General features: G+C 36.4%; 1 protein-coding gene across 5 annotated transcripts in view; it reads left to right on the top strand.

The window, feature by feature from the left end:
• The first annotated feature begins 8,914 nt into the window (after window positions 1–8,914).
• The window catches only part of LOC136825054 (uncharacterized), a 48,977-nt gene continuing 47,891 nt past the window's right edge, over window positions 8,915–10,000 (top strand). For 3 of the 5 annotated variants that reach the window (XM_067081110.1, XM_067081108.1, XM_067081106.1), the window contains exon 1: window positions 8,915–9,033. The gene's annotated coding sequence lies outside the window, so the exon portion shown is untranslated. The remainder of the gene's footprint in view (window positions 9,034–10,000) is intronic. The other 2 variants (XM_067081109.1, XM_067081107.1) reach the window with 1 other exon arrangement.

Here is a 10,000-nt window from a genome sequence, read left to right as displayed (position 1 = left end):
TCCCTGGATATTTTCTAAAAACTCTTTGAGACCGGGAGATCAGTTATGACTTACTGAAACCATTTCAAATGCTGAAAGATTTGATAGGCCTTTGTCAAGTACATGATGAATTGAACGATTCATTTTAAACCATCAGCACATTTTATTTATACAGGATAATTTGGTAACTCCGAAGAACGATTAATAGCAACATGTTTGTTTCGGAATGGGTATATGTGTGTGTGTGTGTGTGTGACATTTTAAAACACAAGAATTTTTTCTCCGTACCCTTAACATTTATCGAAACATTTTCAACCTCCCAATAAAGCTGACAATTGGAAGTTAAATAAATTATAAACCAATCTATCGTACCACGCATCGAACCAACAGGCGAAAAAGATACTGTTTCTTGTTAAGCCACGTTAAACGCAAACCTAAAGCAAGGCAAAACATGAGCGGAATTTAAAATGCAACGGGGGAAACTACCACCTTCTATTATGGCTGAATAAAACGTTCCGAATTACAATCTCGCTGACTAAATAGAACTTAATTTCCTGTCTCCTGGGCAAAAAGCAGCCGGTCGCATACCTCTGGGAAATCACGGCTGACTGGAAATAACGAAAAACCTTGTTATTCTTTTTTTTTTTTCTATTATTCGACGCTGCATTTTTCGCAGCGTATTTCTGCGCTTCTGCTCTTGTATTTTAATTCTTTCAGTTTTACAGTTGTTTGGTTATTGTCACTATTGCCTTCCATCGGATTGGAATGGTGTACACTCACTGCTACTGTTATCCTTTATCCCCCCGTCATCCTTGACTTTGACTCTGCATAACTACGGTAACTTCGAAGAGGGAACAACGAAATATATACTCCCGGCAACAGAACCTTTATCTGCACGAACGTTTTGACGCACTAAATGCGTCACTGCAGAGACGTTCAAACAAAACAAACAAGTAAAAAATACGCCGAAGTGTCTTCGGCGTAATAGAGTTTTCTGTACAGCGTATAATGCTGTATGAAACTTTCAGCCGCGGCCCATGAAACTCAGCCACGTTCCGGTGGTGGCCTCAGTCACGGCCCATGGAATTCATAGCCACGGCCCATGAAACTCAGCCAGGGCCCGGTGGTGGCCTGTGTTGTTGGTACCTACATCGATACCAGAAGTACGATTATGGCTAAATTTAACCTTAAATAAAATCAAAACTACTAAGGCTAGAGGGCTGCAACTTGGTATGTTTGATGATTGTAGGGTGGATGATCAACATACGAATTTGCAACCCTCTAGCCTCAGTAGTTTTTAAGATCTGAGGGCGGACAGAAGAAGTGTGGACAAAAAAAGTGCGGACAGAATAAGCGCGGACGGACAGACAAAGTCGTCACAATAGTTTTCTTTTACAGAATACTAACGCTTACTATGAAATGAATTTCTTTTACAATTTGCGTCAGCGTACCTGATGCACCTGAATCAAGAGGTATATTATACTGTTAGTTTAATTTGTTCACATATTTTAAGAGCATGATAGGAACATCTGCCATAATCTTGTTGGAATTTCCATTTTAATAAATGTCATAGTTCTGACTTGTCTTTCAGATTAGTTATCAGGAATTTTTCTGCTTTTGTTGTTGGTTTTATTGAAAAATAGATCAAAGACAATTTAATTGAAACCCTTCACCTCTGGACTTCAAGGAAAGAGAAGGCCCCTCAGCATTCCTGATGACTCCAATTCCTTTTAGGAAATCCTCAGGAAATTTTTAAATCGTAGACCTGTAATAAGGTTACACCATCCCAGTTCTATTTTTGTGCGTGCGTGGGTGTGTATGTGAGTGTGTGTGTGTGTGTGTGTGGGTGTGTGCGTGCTGGGGGGGGCTTTCTCCCTCCGCTGTTTACACTGTTCTGAACTGGTATCTAGTCTCTGTTCTTCCACTTTAGTGGCATCCGTAAGCACTTACCTACGTCATTCTCTTTATAATTACTATTTTTTCATCTGTTCCCCTTGTTATTTACTTCTGCTCTCTCAAAATTTAACCTTCCAAGAAGTTTCTACTTCTTATACCCATATTCATTCTCTCTGTCTGTCCTCAGACTTAAAGCTTTCATGTCCTCCATCGAGATACTAAGCGTCTATCAGATTTTACTAGTTCATTCTAATTGCATCCCTTATATTTTGGCATTTGGTTTCCCGCGAAACAAAACGAAAAGTAACGAGACAAAGGGAAAATCTACTTCCAAAGATTATTCGATATGACAGCAGGAAATTGGCCAATATTCGGTTCATCCGAGCTCGACAAAATACCTGTCATCCTGCCACTTCCCTCATTTTCCTCTTGGATATTAACCGTGCCGTATTCTATTTCTTAGAATACATGTATTCCCACTTACAGGTGAGTTTTGGGAACTCTTTTTTGCCTGAAACTTCCCTGTGTCTAATGACATATCACAAAGGATGTGTGCTTTCTCTCTCTCTCTCTCTCTCTCTCTCTCTCTCTCTCTCTCTCTCTCTCAGTTCCTCGTTGGGAGAGTTGGTAGAGTTGTCGGCTAGCACTCGCTAGGCCCGAGTTCGAGTCTCCGGCCGGCTAATGAAGAATTGGAGGAATTTATTTCTGGTGATAGAAATTAATTTCTCGCTATAATGTGGTTCGGATTCCACAGTAAGCTATAGGTCCCGTTGCTAAGTGACCAATTGGTTCTTAGCCACGTAAAATAAGTCTAATCCTTCGGGCCAGCCCTAGGAGACCTGTTAATCAGCTCAGTGGTCTGGTAAAACTAAGGTATACTTAACTCTCTCTCTCTCTCTCTCTCTCTCTCTCTCTCTCTCTCTCTCTCTCTCTCTCTCTATATTTCCTCCAGGTTTAAAAATAATGCTATATGCTGTCCTTGCAATACACATTGAAAATATTATAGTAACGTTGCAACTTTTTCTTTAGTCTTCTACTTTTCTGTTAACATAAGAAGCTCCTTTAATACGTCGAAACTTTAGCAGGAATCCACTTCCCCTGCAGCGTTGAAAGAGAATGTGCTCTGTTACTTACGAGGCCCCGGTGTCGCCAGAGGATGTTATCGGAAATTAAACTGTGACGTAAGCGACTGGCAAAATGGTAATCGAAATTTCTAATAGTATATATCACGGTATAATCTCCTTAAGTCCGTAATTGAAACTGTATTTTCTTGAACTGTGAAGTCAGTGACTATATATATATATATATATATATATATATATATATATATATATATATATATATATATATATATATATATATATATATATATATATATACGTGTGTGTGTGTGTGTTGTGGGAACAAGGAATATGATATACATGGTTTATACAAATTCTATATATATATATATATATATATATATATATATATATATATATATATATATATATATATATGTATACATATATATATATATATATATATATATATATATATATATATATATATATATATATATATATATATATATATACATATACATATACATACATATATATTACAGGCTACTTAGCAGGTTAAGGCTATGAAATACTGGAAGGGGCATCAAATGTAAAATTATCTTTATTTTAAGAAAAGCTTTCAAAAGCAGTTATGGTCATTTCAAATGAAGGTTCATTTGTGCACTATATGTAGATGAAATGCTAAGAAAAATGACTGATTAATAATTTTTGAAGCAAAGTGGTTGAGTGACTAGGAAGGGACGAGCAAAAATCTGTAATGAATAGTGACGATTATGAATTTTAGACAAAAATAGAAATTTGAATGAGTGTTTCTCGAAATGCCAGCAAATATTTGCCTTTTTTTAAATATTTGGCACATTATGGGCATAACCTTTTTTTTTTTAAGCAGGTGTGAGTAATTTCTTTCTCGACGCCTTCCCGTATTTGCATTAGATCATTGTATTTAGTGATTAACGAAAATAATGATGTTAGACTTTACTTCTGTAAGGTTACGATATCCCAGTCGTCAGTTAAAAAAAAGTTAAGTATGTCTTAGCTTAACCAGACCACTGAGCTGATTAACAGCTCTCCTAGGGCAGGCCCGAAGGATCAGATTTATTTTCCGTGGCTAAGAATCAACTGGTTACCTAGCAGCGGGACCGGCAGCTTATTGTGGAATTCGAACCACATTATGACGAGAAATGAATTTCTATCACCAGAAATAAATTCCTCTAATTCTTCATCGGTCGGTCGGAGAGTCGAACGCTGGACCAACAGCGTGCCAGCTGAGAGCTCTACCCACCCCTCCAGTGAAGAACCCAGTCAAGTCAGAATTGCGACCAAAGAGAGAGAGAGAGAGAGAGAGAGAGAGAGAGAGAGAGAGAGAGAGAAAATATATAGTAATGTCGGTTGTATGTCCCTTGTGGCTAGAGACTAAAATTAATAGTGAGGTGGTACTGCCCGGACGACGTTTGTGAGGTCTCTCAGGGGTAACCACTGGCCGTGAAAGTCTAAGACTCAGCATGCGTGCGGACTTTCTTGTTTGCTAAACATCGATTTGGAGAAGTATAACGCGAGCAGTAATAGCGGGTTATATTATTCACTTTGAACCATGATGAACTTGAGGAGCAAACAGCAGTATTTCACGAAAGCATTTCAAATAAGTGAAACACTGACAGTTCCTAGATTTGCGATGGACACAGTTAATTTTCTCCATACAAATCGTAAGTCGAAACAGGAGGCTTCAGTAATGAACATATAAGTAAACAGGATTCGCGATGAAACTATGATCTCGAGGAATTATACTCATCGACTACGGAATTCTATTACATTCAATAAGGTTCGGTAATGAGTTTTTCAGTGCACAGTTCCTCGTTGGGCGAGTCGGTAGAGTTGTGGGCTAGCACTCTGCTAGGCCCGAGTTTGCGTCTCCGGCCGGCCAATGAAGAATTAGAGGAATTTATTTCTGGTGATGGAAATTCATTTCTCGTCATAATGTGGTTCGGATTCCACAATAAGCTGTAGGTCCCGTTCCTAGGTAACCAGTTGGTTCTTAGCCAGGTAAAATGAATCTAATCCTTCGGGCCAGCCCCAGGAGAGCTGTTAACCAGCTCAGTGGTCTGGTTAAACTAAGATATACTTAACTTATACGCTATTCCTCGACTACGGAACTCTGTTACATTCAATAAGGTTCGGTAATGAGTTTTTCAGTACATAATTGTCCTTTGTATCATGTCATTTGTAATACTACAAGAAAACTGTCACCTGTAGGAGGCAATATGTATATATGTTATAGGCAGATAGCGAAACCAGGCATTTCGCGAACTGCCTGAAATTTCAGGCAGGTAGCGAAATGCACTTAGGGACATTTGATCCCCCCTAGGTTTTGATACTATCGTTATAAACAATATGGAAATTGCATTTTTTCTATTCATCAGCATGCGAGAACATTTAGAACTCAGTGACCGGTATGTACCCGTAATGTATTTTTCGTCTCTGGTACAAAATAATACTTCTGGAAATAACATCCAGGTGCCTGATTATATTTTCCAGGAAAAGAAATTGCCCAGTCTGTCTTATGACAAAAACAGACCTGTCATTGTCAGAGGAAAGGTGAACCTGACCATTATGTTTCAAAACAGGGAGGTTCGAATGTAAAGAAATTTACTTCTGCTGGATAGATTTTCTCTTTTGAGTGTGGGAAAACTTTAATTAAAAACCGAGTTATTATCATAATTAAATGTATCAAAATAAAATAAAAAAAATCCGTAATACTAAACAATCCCATGAGGCACTGTTGGACGCGAACCCTAACTGCGCGAATTGTAGCATTCAATTTCCTACCTAATAGGACGGAAAGAATTTAAAATGCAACCGAAAAATACGCCCCTTCATTATCTCAATGGAAAGAATTTGGTAACACTCTCTCGATGACTAAACAGAACTTAATTTCCTGTCACTTGGACAGAGCCGGCTGCTCCCACCCCGCAGCGAAATCAAGGTTGATTCTGAAAAATGAACGTGCCGTTTTTGACACATTTTTACTCGCGTCGTCTTTCCTGCCCACTTTTTTTTTTTTTTTTTTTTTCCATGGAATGTTCGCGCAGCCCTCTGACATTTTAATGACTAATCCTGGGAAATGTTCCTGGCGTTACTTATTTATTTATTTATTTTTTTTTATTTATTATTTTTTTTTCTGTCTATCACAGTCATACTATTCGACTGGGCGGTTTTTATAGCGTGGGGTTCCGGGTTGTATCCTGCCTCCTAGAAATCTATCACTTTTCTCACTATGTGCGTTGTTTCTAGTAGCACACTCTTCTGCATGAGTCCTGGAGCTACTTCGGCGTCTAGTTTTTCCCGATTCATTTTTAGTGATCTTGGAATCGTGCCTAGTGTTCCTATGATTATGGGTACAATTTCCACTGGCATATCCCATATCCTTCTTATTTCGATTTTCAGGTCTTGATACTTATCAGCTTTTTCTCTTTCTTTCTCATCTGCTATGGTGTCCCATGGTATTGTCACATCAATGAGTGATGCTCTCTTCTTGATTTTGTCAATCAACGTCACGTCTGTTCTGATACCATAGTCCCAGAGGATCTTTCCCTGATCGTTTTCTATCACTCCCTCAGGTTGGTATTATTATTATTATTATTATTATTATTATTATTATTATTATTATTATGTCAAAAATAAGCTGTCTCCTCTTACATGGATGAATTCCAGATAGGAAAAAAAATTTAATTATCACTGACATATTCAATATTAGCTTCTGAACAAGAATAACGTACTGTGCATAAATCTTTACAGCATCAACCTGTCTGCAAGCTCATTATTGTTATTATTATTATTATTATTATTATTATTATTATTATTATTATTATTATTATTATTATTATTATTATTATTAGTGACAGTAGAGAAATTTTGATTCAAAAATGATCTGAATTAGTTGAAAAACTATCCACCACTCTATACCTTCAATATTAACACACAAACTTAATACAAATAAATGTTCCCACAGCTCTCTATAGTTCAGCTAGTAATTCATTTATGGCGCACTTGTGAAGGGTCAGAGTTCAAAGGGCTGCGGAGAGATTGTGCAATGTTTTGCTTGCAGGTTCTTGCATGTCGGCGGACTTAAACATCGCTTGTCCTTACGGATGGGATAAAAGAAAAATTCAATGTTTAGAATTTGATAGTAAACACATACATACACTGCGTGTAAGGATTAAATTCACCTGTAGTTCAAAATATACTACCCTTCATACATATCGGCACAAAGACATATATATATATATATATATATAGTATATATATATATATATATATATATATATATATATATATATATATATATATATATATATATATATATATATATATATATATATATATATATATATATATATATATATATATATATATACTGTATATCCTTTAGCGTGAATATGATGAAACTAATGAGCACATAAATAAATTTCGGACTCACATCGGCGTCGAACCCCAGTCTGTCAAATAGAAAGCTCAGAGCGCTGTCAGTTGACCCACACAAGCCATAGAGTTAGTTGGAACTTATGTTCGTCTCTACCTGAGGCTTGAAGCCTAGGAATGCTGCTTCTGATGGTGTTAATGTCGAAATAAAACCTTACTGCAAAAATGCTGCGACATTACTGTAAATTTTCCGGTAAGTCAGGCAGAAGGTATCTATAATATCAGTTGCTTTTATAGGAAATATTAATGTACCGACGGAGGTAGCCGTTACTGACACAGAACAGCAATGAAAATCCGTACTTTCAGAGAACGGTGTTGGTGGATCGCGTATGTTCCAATAATAATAATAATAATAATAATAATAATAATAATAATAATAATAATAATAATAATAATAATAATAATAATAACTGAAAACTATATCTGTCCATGAATATAATAACCTGGAAAGCAGCGAAGATAGTTAGTGATTGTCGCAATATCTTTACTTTTTTTCCGTAAGGGTTATCCTGTAAATCCACACCCTAGCGGAACTATGCTCCGGCATTCAATTTTTTGTTTAAGCCAACATGATAGATATAAGTTATGATAGATATAAGTTATATTTTCATTCCCAAGGTGAAATGCTGAGGAATGAATACCTTTCTATAACCTAAGGTACGTTTACTCTGGTTTTCTAGGTTTTTTTATCGATCGCGTATTTCCAGTAATAATAATAATAATAATAATAATAATAATAATAATAATAATAATAATAATAATATCAGGGTACAAGAATTGTACAGATAAAGAAAGTCCCCCCCTCCTCTTATTTTACATTTCTGGTATGTGAAAGAAATCTTGGCTTCCGTTTACGTGAATTTTCACATCATTTCACTATTATGGTGGTGTAATGTAATTAACTTCAGACTTAGTAATAATTTTGAAATGATTGTTGTGAAACGAAGATATCCACTCTCGTTTCATTGCGGAAGTGTTTGAATGCAAAATCAGTTATAAGCTAGGATAGATCACACGGCTCGTGTAATTGAATGAAAGGAAAAGTGTAGTATATGCATTTCTGAGTATTCGTTTTTCAGTGATATCAGACTCTGAACTTCTTTGAAATATGAGCGTGAATACAGTTAAATACTTTAACGTCTATCGTACTATTAGAGGATATCTAATCTCGACTGGAATTTGTAATAGTTTTCTAGAGAAAATAATTCCCTCTCATAATACGTTTGCAGAACCGCCGATTGACGTCGAAAACAGAGCCGTCATGTTTGCGTAGATTGCAGTTACCTTGCAAAGACTATTGACGAAGGAAGCAACCACTGAGGGAATGATCAACACGTCATTGTTCCGAGCCGTATCAAAAGCACTCGAATAAAAGTGAAGAATATGAAAATGACGCTCGACTCCCTCGCGCTGAAAGGACACGGTGTTGTACGATAACCGGTTTTATGGCAGCATTGACACCCTGGTCTTGCCAGACGTAAGCGGGGCGAGAGGCACTCAGTGCCGCTGTAGACTTCGCAGGTAACAGCAGCAGATTTTGACGTGGTGTCTGTCGAGTGGATTCATTCGCTGTTACTCTTGGCACGGCGTTCCGAGAAATTCGAAATTCCGAAAAAGTGTAATTAACAATTTCCTTTTTTCGTTTTAGTGGAAAAATATTTAATTTCATGAATTAGTCACTTTCAAATTACAGTTCATGTAATATGTACTGTTATTTATATTCAATTCAGAAGGCTTCGTAACTTTCACAGAAGTTATGATGTCACTTTGAAATCTGATGAAACATACCGACTATGTTGACAACCTGACCAACCAACGGAATTCTTTGAACGTCCGTTATTTGAAACTCATCCGAGTTTTGCACAAGAGTAAAGAAACTGATTTTGGGTAAGATACAAAGTGCCAAAATGGAAATTTCATGAAATGAAACAGAGAAATAAACATGGCTTGGAAAGAATGTTAATGAATATATTAAATACTTTGGAACATGGAGTAAAGCAAAATGCTCTTGCAGAAAAGTAGCTCATGACTTGACAGTTTAACCGAGCTTCTCGTTGTCGACGCTAATAGACTGATGATCTGTAGAGGCATCTGGAGACGGAGTCTTTTTTTTCGAAGTTTGCTTAAAAGTTTGATTAAAATTCTGGTATTCTTTTAGTAACAAATTATTGTGAAAATGGACTGTTATTTTCTTTATCATCACCATTATTATTATTATTATTATTATTATTATTATTATTATTATTATTATTATTATTATTATTGTACAGTAGGTAGGTGACCAACGCTGCTTTGAAACACTAGCAAACGCTTAACATTTTACTTTTACTCATCAGCCCTCAAGTTGCATGTATTAAATCGTTGGAAAAGTATATGATCCATTCTTTTTTTTTTTCATTATAATTATTAACCCTTTCTCTCAACACCTGTGTAAATGAGTCAGAAATCGTCATGGGTTTGATGGGTAAAATCATTTATAAAAAAGGGGGGTCGGATTATTCGTGATAGTGGAAATTGATATTTTATATGTTGACGCTCCTAGGAATTATGCAAACGCAATTTCCACCATCACAAACAATCCGATC

Source organism: Macrobrachium rosenbergii, chromosome 36, assembly GCF_040412425.1.
Source record: "Macrobrachium rosenbergii isolate ZJJX-2024 chromosome 36, ASM4041242v1, whole genome shotgun sequence".
NCBI lineage: Eukaryota > Metazoa > Arthropoda > Malacostraca > Decapoda > Palaemonidae > Macrobrachium > Macrobrachium rosenbergii.
Note: the sequence above shows the minus strand (reverse complement) of the source record. Positions and strands in the feature narration are given on the sequence as shown.